The sequence below is a fragment of the Mus pahari genome, chromosome 4, assembly GCF_900095145.1.
Source record: "Mus pahari chromosome 4, PAHARI_EIJ_v1.1, whole genome shotgun sequence".
NCBI classification, from domain to species: Eukaryota; Metazoa; Chordata; class Mammalia; order Rodentia; family Muridae; genus Mus; species Mus pahari.
This window is the reverse complement of record NC_034593.1, coordinates 145,737,611-145,750,489: the sequence shown is the minus strand read 5'-3', so window position 1 is coordinate 145,750,489 and position 12,879 is coordinate 145,737,611. Positions and strand designations below refer to the sequence as shown.

The following is a 12,879-nucleotide window of genomic DNA, read 5'->3' as shown; positions in this document are numbered from 1 at the left end:
CACTTTTGTTCCCCAGTATACTTCTTGACTGTTTCTGACTTTAAAAGGCAAACATTTATTATAACCCTGGAAACCATATTCCCTTTTCTTTTAGTTTTGTTCTTGTGTTAGTGTTTGAGAATCCAAAACAACCTAAGCAGGCACAAGATTCCATGCAAAGCAAGGCCTTTATTTGTATTAGGAAGCAAAAAACTGACCAGTCAAGGACAGCAGCACAGACTTGAGAGCTGACTGCTTCCTCAAACATTCATCCTAGTAAGTATTTAAGCTGATGGCAAAACTTTACTATAAGCAAGCTACTACTGATTGAAGAGGGCTATAGAACAGGCTTGGGAACTGAATTGTGATCTGTCCCCTACTCCCCTGTCCCAAGCCAAAATGTTACACAGCTTTTAAACTTGAAAACCACAAGCATCTGTGTCACGTTAGAGTTAGATTTTACCATTAATCAGGACTTAGGGATAGGGGACTTCCTTAGTTCTCCTAGTGATACATGTAACCTGTTCCCATTCAACTGTGCCAGGGCGACTTGCCCAGCATTTATTCCTCAACTTGCCAACCAGTATGCCAGTTACCCACTTATGTCTCTTTCAGCCAACCAGGATGTCAGTTACACAAGGAGGTCTTGGGAACTTAAACTTTATTTGAAACACTATTCAAAATGGAAATTTTCTTCAAAATGGCTTCAGTTTGGTTCTTTCTTACACTTGTTCCTTGTTTTTTAATTTTAATTTTTCTAGACTATATTTGTGGCAAGGTCTAGCATAAGGTATAATATTAAAATAATCTTATTAGTTTTATGCAACCCATGCTTTTCCTTGGGTATATATATTTTCTTTCATTGTTCTCAATTTATGCTTTCAAATGTTTTGGTCTTTTTTTGTGTGGGTGCAGCAAACTTTTATTGATAGTATTCAAGAGAGTAGGACGTAAGCCCCTCCTATTATTATGTGGTTCTGGGATGGAAATTGTGAGGGAGATGCTCAGTATGGGGTTGAGTTGGGACAGGGACTCCTCAGTCCCAACCGAGAGTCTCTCTCTTGCTTTCAGTATACTTGCTGGGGTGGGCAGTGCAGGGTTTCTTACTCCTTGGAGGTCATGTAGGCCATTGAGGTCCACTACCCTGTTCTGTAGCTGTATTCTTTGTCAAACCAGGAAATGAACTTTACAAAGTTGTCATTGAGAGCAATGCCAGTCCCAGCATCAGTGGTGGAATAGTGGGAGTTGCTGTCGAAATCACAGGGGACAACCTGGTCCTCAGTGTAGCCCAGGATGTCCTTTAGTGGGCCCTCAGGTGCCTGCTTCACCACCTTCTTGATGTCATCATACTTGGTAGGTTTCTCCAGGCAGCTTGTCAGATCCACAATGGCTACATTGGGGGTAGGAACACAGAAGGCCATGCCAGTGAGCTTCCTGTTCAGTTCTGGGATGACCTTGCCCACAGCCTTGGCAGCACCAGTGGCTGCAGGGATGATGTTCTGGCCAGCCATCATGCCACATCTTTCCAGAGGGACTATCCACAGTCTTCTGAGTGGCAGTGATGGTCATGGTCATGAGCCCTTCCAGAACTCCAAAGTTGTCATGGATGACCTTGGCCAGGGGGGCTAAGCAGTTGGTGGTACAGGATGCATTGCTGACAATCTTTAGTCTCTTGTCATATGTTGGGTGGTTCACACACATTACAAGCACAGGGGCATCGGCAGAAGGGATGAGATGATAACTTTTTTGGCCCCACCTTTCAAGTGGGCCCCAGCCTTCTCCATGGTGGTGAAGATGCCAGTAGACTCTATGAGATACTCAGCACCAGCATTATTCCATTTGATGTTAGCAGGATCTTGCTCCTGGAAGATGGTGATGGGTTTCCCATTGATGACAACTTCCCATTATTAGCCTTGACTCTGCTGTTGAATATGACATAGGTGGAGTTATACTGGAACATGTAGACCATGTAGTTGAGGTCAATGAAGGGGTCGTTGATAGCGACAGTATCCACTTTGCCAAGTACAGAGCAGAAGGCAGCCCTAGTAACCAGGCACCCAATACAGACCAATCCATTCATACAGACCTTCAGGATCTTGTCTATGGTATGAGGCTGGCACTGAACAAGAACATGCAACTGTCTCTGGAACAGCGAGGAGCAGAAAGTCAGATATTTGGATCTTTAATGTATAATTTTGAGGGAAAAGGTAGAGAAGTAAAGGAATTAACAATATTGCCCCTTTAATTACCCTAGAGAGATGTCTTGGCAGTTCGGAGGGGATAAATTTCAAGGATAAGAGAGGTAGAGCAGCCATTTTTCTCTGCATCTCTGTGCTTGCAGAAGACACATTCTGTGTGTTACCCATTCTAGAATAGAGACCTTACTTAGAAACTGAATACTACACTACTCTTTTGTTAGTAATTATATTAGTTATGGAAGACCTTCAGATTCGACCCACTACCTTACAACTGGAGCTAAGTAAATCAGGATATATTTATTGTCTTATTTTCTTTTTAATTCATGCCATTGTCACTGAGGGGACAATTTAAGAACTTTTCTTTCATTGACACAGTGGGAAAGATCATGTATTTCTTCCTTTTGCAAGTTCTTTTCTCTTTCCAAAGAGATGGGATGTTCTGGTTGATAACTTTGAATACTTGTTTGTATTTTTTGTGTCTTTGCTATTTGCAGGATGCATTTTCCGGGTCATTGCTTTCTTCAGGCACTTTCGCCCCTTATTTAGGGTCTTTTCTAACTTTTCTCTATTCATAGTCACCTTTTGCATTTTAACTGGTTCTTCATGTATGAAAACGTTCATAATTGTAATTGTAATATTTCTCATTCACTTCTCTGATACTGTTAATTTGCTTTCCAAATTTCTAACTTTTCCTGAATTTTATTATTTTTCCAATGACAACTGTTCTATGTATTTTGATATTCTCTTTCAGTCTACTGTTTTCTTGAGTTGTTTGGTTCCTACAATAGGAGTAAGGACAGAAGAGGAATAAGAATTTTCATTCTCTGGTAGGTCAATGACATTTCTGTCCTCTCAGAGTCTGGACTGGCTTCTTCTTTCCAGACTGATTTTGGGAAAACAGTATTGAGGCTCTGTGTGTCTCCCAATAGCCTTGTTGGTGGTGAGGTTTTGATTCTGTGCTACTTCCAAACATTTCCTTTCTGTTTTGAGTAACCTTTTCATGTACTCACTTGTACTTCTATCACTGCCTTTCCCATATGTTTCAAGGGAGATGACTTGACTTTTTTGCTCTCATTATATGACATTCCAGGCCCACGTAAGGAAGGAAGACTGCTCAGTTATTCCAAAAATAAATGTATTGCATGAAATCTGTATAAACACTTTTTGGCAATTTATACACCTGTATCTTGGTAGGAAAAAAATGACCAAAAAGGCATGTTAAATATTTGACTTATGTGATGAAGGGATGTGCAATACCAAAATATGCAGAGATGATTAACAGACTGGTGATCCAAGGGTGGGGTGGGATGATCATCTAGTCTGAGTCCAGTGACACATTTGATATGGAGATCTCTCTCTCTTCCTCTTTCTCCCTCTCCCCCTTTCTCTCCCTCTCCTTTTATCTTCTCATATCTTTTTCTCCCTGTCTCCTTCTTTTTATCTGTCCTTTTACAATTGACTGAAAGAAGTGTGCCTATGTAATTGCACTATGGCCTCAGTGGGTGACATATAAAACTATTCTTGTCACACGTATTTGAAAACATATGAGTTAGAGTTACATGGGAAACTACAGAACATTGAAAATCACTATTAAGTATATTTTTAATAGTTTTCAAATTGTTTTTTGTTTGTTTGTTTTAGTTTATAGGTAGACATTTTGAGGATAGCATCTATTGCTAAAATATCTTTGTTCCTACATGCTTTAAGAAAGATGCTAGCCACGTTTAACAGTACAGCTGTCAAAATTGGTGGGTTTGACAACTCTGAGTGGGTTTGTCAAGTGACTAGGATCTATCAGCTGGACAGAATACAAAATTCTCAGTAGTGATCACTGATATTCTTGGAAGTTTCTACTCTTCATTGTTGTTTTTAAAGTTCTATTCAGAGTATCATCTCTATAGTGCAAGCTATATGTGTTATATAATAATTTTGTTCTACTTTTTGTAATTCAGATGTATGTTTATGTTCCTTGCCACATATTTCTCAGTGGAGTGGGGGAGGACATTCTTCCTTCTTTTTCTGGGATGAGATTGGGCCCTCTTTCTACTGCAGGTGATAGAATGTGCACAGATATTCGAATGAAAGCTGTGGTGGAAGGATTGGATCACCTCCATTTCTTTCTTTAGCAAGGAGAGTCTCAGAATCATGTATTGGAAAAGAATGAAATGGACTCATGATTTAAATTAGAATTCTACCAGCTACTTATAAATCTAGAAAACGTATCATTCTACTACCAGTAAAATATAAAGGATATATATCCTTTCTACCATTTTAGTTTTCCTTTCACTTGTCAGTTCTATGATTAACTGTCATGAAATTGTCTCCAGTGGTGGAGACACTATATAATAACCTATACTTTCATAACAAGGAACTAGAATTCTACCATCATTATTAAGGGCACTTGTAGTAGAGGCCATGAATATTTGATTTTAACATTCATTGTTCAGGTCTCCAAAAAGAAACAAAATATTGTGGTGAGGAATTAAAGAACAAGTATAAGTCAGTAACAGATTTTAATTTATCAAAAAATGGTAAATATTCATAATAACCCTAGGTTAATTACCTGATAGTCATTCTCAAACTTTATTATTCTCAACAAGCTGTAATTGATTTGAATGTCAGAGCTTTGCTTCTGGAAATATTTGTTCTATGATTTAATTTTCCCCCTCATTTTTCACTAATATCTGCTAATAATATCCTTCACATTATCTAGTATAGGTGCAATTCTCATATGAAGAGCTTATAGGTTTTCTATTTTGCCATTAAAGACTACAGGGCTTATATTTTACAATCCCTTCAATAAAGGAGCTAGCAAAATCCAAGATGCAAAATAAGACTGGGAAAACCTCCCTTGCTGAGTCCAAATGTGCTTTTATGTGCCATTAAGGATGATTTGACACTTATAAAACCTAAATCAGTGTTTTACAATCTATAGAGCACTTTCCAAATATTCAGTTAATTCTCATCATTATCCTTGGAATATGCATTATTTCATCATGGAAAAAATCAGTCAGAGTTGCAGAAAGTTTTAAATGAATTAGAAACATCAATATATAACTTATTAAAAATTTGGTGAGAAGTTTATATAAAATCTTCAAGTCTTCTCAGCATACTTGTTACCATAACAAAAGTTTATTCTAGAAAACTTTAGTATTATTGTGAGAGTATTGCATGCCTAATTAAAATTTAGTTCTTGAGATGTCATGATGACTTGAGACAACAAAGACAATCAATCATCCTTATGTATATTCCTTTTTTGATTCTTAAATAATAAATATTGATCTTTATCAATGGGAAAGTATGATAAAATATGGACTTTTATTAGGAATATCAATCTTATCAAATGCCATCCCTTAAGTTTAAAGGGCTCTTATTTGACACATTGATCTTTGGTGTATGGGATATGGCTACCCCATTCTTGGTTTTTGTAGATGCCCATTAGTTCCTGTTATTTTAATGTCCTATTTTGTTCAGTGTTTTGTTAGGGTCTAGTTATTGATACAAAAAGTTTTACTGAGCTGTGTGTGTGATGCTGATTGTATGGGGTCTCTCTCAATAATTTTGCCTGTCTTTGTCAAACCTGCTTTATGTGGTTGGAACATTCAAGGTACAAAGTTGGAAATTTCCAAAGAAAACAGGTTGTAAGAAGCAATTTAATACTATTATTGGTAAATACAACTCTGGTACATCTTTTGGAGGTGCAAAATTGAGAATGAACATGTAACATTAAAGAATAAAATAACAAAAACTTTGGAGAGAAACACACATCATCACATATTTTGCTGGCTATCACAGTAACCCATGATTACATTGAATAAGGTAAGCTCTCAGTCATACTAGATGTCTGCCCATCTGCACCTCCCAGAATTCATTTCTGAGTGCTATTATCCATTATCCCAGACTAAATGTGTGCTACCACTAAGGGCAGTATGCACTGAGAGAGATATAAATTGTTCTGATTAAGAATTTGAAACCAGGAAATGTAGAGAAGGCTATAAATTAACTCTTCTTTTTCTTTTTCTTTTTTTTTTATTGGATAATTTATTTATTTACATTTCAAATGTTATCCCCTTTCCTGGATTTCCCTCCTGAACTCTCCCTCTAATTCTAAGAAAGTACTCTCCCACCCACCCACCCACTCCCATCTCTCAGCCCTGGCATTCCCCTACACAACCAGTTTTCACTGTCCTTCCATTGAGTTCAACAAGGCCAGCCTCTGCTACATATGTAGCTGGAGCCATAGGTCCCTCCATGTGTACTTTTTGGTTGGTGGTTTAGTCCCTGGGAGCTCTGGGTATTTTGTTCCCCATTCTAAAGAGAAACGAAGTATCCACTGTTTTGTCTTCCTTCTTGAGTTTCATGTGTTTTACAAATTGTATCTTGGGTATTCTAAGTTTCTGGGCTAATATTCGCTTATTACTGAGTGTATATCATGTGTGTTCTTTTGTGATTGAGTTACCTCACTCAGGATGATATCCTCCAGATCCATCCACTTGTCTAAGAATTTCATAAATTCATTGNTTTTAATAGCTGAGTAGTAGTACTCCATTGTGTAAATGTACCACATTTTCTGTATTCATTCCTCTGTTGAGGGACATCTGTGGATTTATTTTCATTTTTCTACATGCTGACTGCCAGTTGATCCAGCACCATTTTCTGAAAATGCTGTCTTGTTTTCCACTGGATGGTTTTAGTTCCTTGGTCAAAGATCAAGTGACCATAGGTGTGTGGGTTCATTACTGGGTCTTCAATTCTATTCCATTGGTCTACCTACCTGTCTTTGTACTAATACCATGCAGTTTTTATCACTATTGCTCTGTATTATAGCTTGAAGTCAGGGATGGGGATTCCCCCCAGAAGTTCCTTTATTGTTGAGAATTGTTTTCTCTATCCTGGAATTTTTGTTATCCCGAAAGAATTTACAAATTGATCTTTCTAACTCTATAAAGAATTGAGTTGGAATTTTGATGGGGCAGTGTATTGAATTTTTAGATTGCTTTCAGTAAGATGGCCATTTTTACTATATTAATCCTGAAATCCATGAGCATGGGAGATCTTTCCATCTGCTAAGATCTTCTTTGATTTCTCTTTCAGAGAATTGAAGTTCTTGTCATACAGATCTTTCACTTGCTTGGTTAGACACACACCAAGGTATTTTATATTATTTGTGACTATTGTGAATAGCAATATTTCCCTAATTTCTTTCTCAACCTGCTTATCCTTTGAGTAGAGGAAGGCTATTGATTTGTTTGTGTTAATTTTATATCCAGCTATTTTGTAGAAGTTGTTTATCAGGTGTAAAAGTTCTCTGGTTGAAATTTTGGGGTCACTTAAGCATAATTAACTCTTTTTTGTCTTTATTTTTAATTAGATATTTTCTTTATTTATATTTCAAATGTTATCCCCTTTCCTGGATTCCCCTCTGAAAAACACCCTCTCCCTATCCTCTCTCTCCTCCCCCTGCTCACGAACCCACCCACGCCTGCTTCCTTGGAAGGAGTTACAGAGACATAGTGTGGAGTAGAAACTGAAGAAATGACCATCCAGAGACTGACACACCTGGGGATAGATCCCATATACAATCACCACACCCAGACATTGTAGTGGATGCCAACAAGTGCTTGCTGACAAGAGCCTGATATAATACTCTCCTGAGAGGCCCTGCCAGTGCCTGAGAAATACAGAACTGGATGCTCACAGTCATTCATTGGACTGAGTATAATCAACTCTTAAAGAATGGAGTATTGGAATTAAAGGTTGAAGGAAGAACATGAAAAAAAAGAATGTTTTTCCAATGGGTATTGGAGCACTCTCTCTATGTGCTATATAGAATGAGATTTTACTACCAATTTAAAAATTAATGTTTTCTTTATGAAGCTGATGCATATAAAACACAAACTAGAAATTACAAAGGCCTGTATTCATCTTAAAGATATAAGCTAAATATATTTCTTAAGATTATTTATATAATAGTAACATATGATAAAACAAGAACAACAAATCAAAGCTGAAGACAAAAGCGGCATGTAAATCAAAGGGCAACTGACTGAAAATATTTTACTTCTTATAAGATACATGTCCTACAGAAATCAATACTGATTTTTATAACTTCAAAAAATCACTGGATATAGTCTTTCCGAGGATAGAAAAATTAAAAATATATATTTGTTACTATTGGAAGCTTTCTTTTACAATTATACTGATTATCAGAAAGAAAAATAATTATCTGACTACTATTGATCACTTTTTAAAAAATTAAGTTGTGTTGTTATCAAAATCAACAGTGAGGGCCTATCAAAATAGTTATATATGCTGGCCAAGGCCAGCACAGTGGTTGCCTGAAGACCTGACTTCCATTTACCAAATTCACATTAAGGAAGGAGTGAATGACTCCCAAAAGTTGTCATCTGACTCTATATTTCTGTCCTGAAATGCACTTGTCTATGCACACATACATCTATCTATCTATCTATCTATCTATCTATCTATCTATCTATCTACCTATCTATCTATCTATCTACATACACACACACACACAGACACACACACACAAACACACACACACATATATATATATATATATATATGTAATATATATATATATATATATATATATATATATGTACTATGTACATGTACAGCAAATAAATATTTGTTGTAAGTTATCATTTTTAATGGGACTTCCAAATTCCAATAAGGCACTATTATTGTGAAATTGAGTCTTTATTAATAGCAAAATATAATTGGCCAAGTTTAAGCCACTATTAAGTTTTTAGATATTTATTTATTTATTTATTTATTGTTTTTCGAGACAGGGTTTCTCTCTGTAGCCCTGGCTGTCCTGGAACATACTTTGTAGAACAGGCTGACCTTGAACTCAGAAATCTGCCTGCCTCTGCCTCCCAAGTGCTGGGATTAAAGGCGTGCATCACCACTGACCAGAAGAGTTTTATTTTGATTTACATGTCAGAAAGCAATTCTGTTAGAGGGGATTTAGAAACTTTTAAAACCTCAGCTCTTAAATACTGTGTGTGGAATTATATGGATAGGCCCTGTGGTGTTGTCACATTATTGCCATTTTATGTCATAGAGACTGGTAAAGTTTTTCTTTGACAGTTTTCTTTAAAAACATTATGATATTATGATTTCCCAGCAGTAATGTCTCCTCTTTAGATCCATTGAGAAAGATTTGCTTACTTCAGTTACAAAAAGCAGTCTTACCACTGGTGTCCTGTCTCTCCCAGGACAGAACCCAAGCTTCTCAGCATGATACAGAAGGTTTCTTGTGACCTTCTCAGACACACTTCTGTAGGCTGAACCTTTGGATCTGGAGGCTTCTACATATAAATAGTATTTAAGCAAATACTTGTCTTAATTGATTTGAATGGCTTATTTTGGGCTAGATGATAAAACATTCTTATATCTAGCAAGCTCTTGATTCTAAAGGGGATTTTGAGTTTATTTTCTAATACCATTTCCCCTGAGGATGGCTTTGAAGCCTGCTAGAATTATTTTACATCATTATTTTATGAGCTTCATATCATCTTAAACAAATGTCATGTTTTATTTGTCTGAATCACTTGCCCTAATTTCGCCCTTAGTCAATGGTTTTTTTTATTAGATATTTTCTTCATTTACATTTCAAATGCTATCCCGAAAGTCCCCTATACCCTCCTCCTGCCCTACTCCCCAACCCACACACTACTGCTTCCTGGCCCTGACATTCCCCTGTTCTAGGGCATATAACCTTTGCAAGACCAAGGGCCTCTTCTCCCATTGATGGCCAACTAGACAATCCTCTGCTACATATGCAACTAGAGGCATAGTTCTTGGGGATACTGGTTAGTTCATATTNTTNNTCNTCCTATNGGGNTNNAGACCNCTTNAGCTCCTTGGNTACTTTCTCTAGCTCCTTNATTAGGGNCCCTGTGTTCCATCCAATAGATGACTNTGAGCATCCACTTCTGTATTTGCCAGGCACTGGCATAGCCTCTCAAGAGACAGCTATATCAGGGTTCTGTCAACTAAATCTTGTTGGCATATGCCATAGTGTCTGGGTTTGGTGGTTGTTTATGGGATGGTGGGGTAGTCTCAGCATGGTCCTTCCTTCAGTCTCTGCTCCGAACTTTGTCTCTAACTCCTTCCATGGGTATTTTGTTCCCCATTCTAAGAAGGAGTGAAGTATCCACACTTTGGTCTTCCTTCTTCTTGAGTTTCATGTGTTTTACAAATTGTATCTTGGGTATTCTAAGTTTCTGGGCTAATATCCACTTATCAGTGAGTGCATATCATGTGNGTTCTTTTGTGATTGGGTTACCTCANTCNGGATGATATCCTNCACATGNATCCATTTGCCTAAGAATTTCATGGATTCATTGTTTTTAATAGCTGAGTAGTANTCCATTGTGTAAATGNACCACATTTTCTGTATCCATTCCTCTNTTGANGGACATCTGGGTTCTTTCCGACTTCTGGCTATTATAAATAAGGCTGCTATAAACTTCATATGTTTTTGTGTATTTGTTTGTTTACTTGTTTTCTTGCTTTTGCATGCCTTGTTCAAATTTCTAGCATGTGGTAGAAGAAATCTTAAGAGGGAATAGAAATCTTCACTTTTCTCTAAGTTCTAATAATGATGTCACTGTCCAGCCTTCTTTCTTACTACTGTTGAAGACATAATCTGATCAATCAGGCAGAGTACCATTTTGTAGTTTGATATATTAAGTCATTTTGAGCCAGCACTGGCTTTCTTTTCAGTGTGTGAATACTTCTTTCCCCTTTCTACAACATCTTTCTGCACTGTGAGTGATCTGAAAAATAGTGAGTCTTGGTTATGGGGTTACAGAGAAAAGATGTATTAAACTCACAGTTTAAAAGTTTGAAAGTGTCCTGCTTTTCGTTGCAGCATAGTGGCACCTGGCCAGGCCTCCTGAAACTGAGTTATCCCAGATTATATAGGCAAGGAATATTTTTTCTCCCATAATTTGTCGACCTTCTATAAGTTATGTCACTGAAAAGCCTTGGATGTGGCTTAAGTAAGGTGCCAAAAATAAAAAATCATGTAATGTTAGAGGAATGCTTAAGATAAAGTAGACAATGTAAATGCTCAAATAAAGAAAAATGTAGCAGATATTAAAAAAGAAATGAATTATAAATTTAAAAGTAAATAGAAAAGTAAGATGAATACTTGAGAAGAATTATAAAAATCATGGATCTGACTTTGAAATAATCAAAACTATGTCACCAGCAAAATGTGATTCTCACTAAAAAAACGCAAGATAATCTTAGAGATCTGAATGGAGTCCTAGAAGAACTAAAAGAAATGAAGAAAGCTAAGTGCAAATATTTTCAAATGGGGATAATGATGGGAATAATAAGAGACTCCAATGATGCAAAGTTCCAATCAATGGATTTCCCTAAAATTAGAGGAGACACATAGAGAGGATATATTACTTTAGAAACCAACAACAAAAATCTCTCTGTCTTAGATAGATAATTTCATGAATTCAAAGTATGTACTGAATTTCTGGCATGATGGGTAAATGGAGTTAGAACAACTGTCATATTTTAGCACTTGTGTTGGATTGAATGAGAATGTCCCCCATAGGCTTGTCCACAATGGTGCTATTTAGGAGGTGTGGTTTTGCTAGAGGAAGTATGACATGGGAGGTGGAATTTCAAGTTTTATTTCCTTTTCTTCCTCTTTACAGCTAGAGATGTTAACTCTTAATTGTTCTTGCCAAAGTACAATGCCTATTTCTTGTTTCCTACTTCCTGCTGCCTAATAACTGCAGTCTAATGAATGCTGCCTGCTGCTTGCTGCCTGCTGCCTGCTGCCTGCTGCCTGCTGCCTGCTGCCTGCTGCCTGCTGCCTGCTGCCTGCTGCCTGCTGCCTGCTGCCAACTGTCTGACTGCTGACTGCTGACTGCTGACTGCTGACTGCTGCTGATTGCTGACTGCTGGCTGCTGGCTGACTGCTGACTGATGAGGACTGCTGACTGCTGTCCTGATTCTCTACCATGATGGACTTTCATCCCTCTGGAACTGTAAGCTCAAATAAATCTTTCCTTCAATAACTCGGCTTGGTCATGGTATTTTATCATAGGAGAAAAATCCAGCACTGTATATAGGATTGCAGCTTTGTGATATTAAATGAGTAGAAGTTCAAGGTGGTAACAGAAAAAGTGTCCTAGGAAATATGGTTATTTTTTCAGCATGGAGGCACAACAGTACTTTCACAGAGTGTTGGCAACCCAGTAAACATATCTCAGTTTTAGAAACCAGGGTTTTTATTGCAGCTTAGCATATGGGAATAGTAGAATGAGTTAAACTTAGCCTCCACCAGGGTCCTTTCTATTAGAGATCAGGCTGATATCTAACACTATCATCACAGGTCTAGTAACTCTGGCACACTCAGCTTATACCCAGAGTTATTTTGTCAACATAAGTAATCAAATTGTATACAGGATTCATCACAAACAATAAAGTCTCTCTTATTTCTCATAGAATTCCAAAGATTCCACTTACATGCAACATTAGGAACTAACAGACCTAATGGCACTAGAGAATCACACAACTGAGTTATAGAATGTGTGTATCACCCACAAAAATTCCTCACACTGTTTTAAGTAAGTTTACAATTTTGTATTGGCCATATTTGCAGCTATTCTTGGCTCTGGATATAAAGGCTAGACCTCTATTT

The 12,879-nt window shown here is 37.2% G+C and overlaps 1 pseudogene; it reads right to left on the bottom strand.

Annotated features, from left to right (window-relative positions):
- Window positions 1–1,118: 1,118 nt before the first annotated feature.
- On the bottom strand, window positions 1,119–12,198 carry LOC110320925 (annotated as a pseudogene).
- Between the last annotated feature and the right edge of the window lie 681 nt (window positions 12,199–12,879).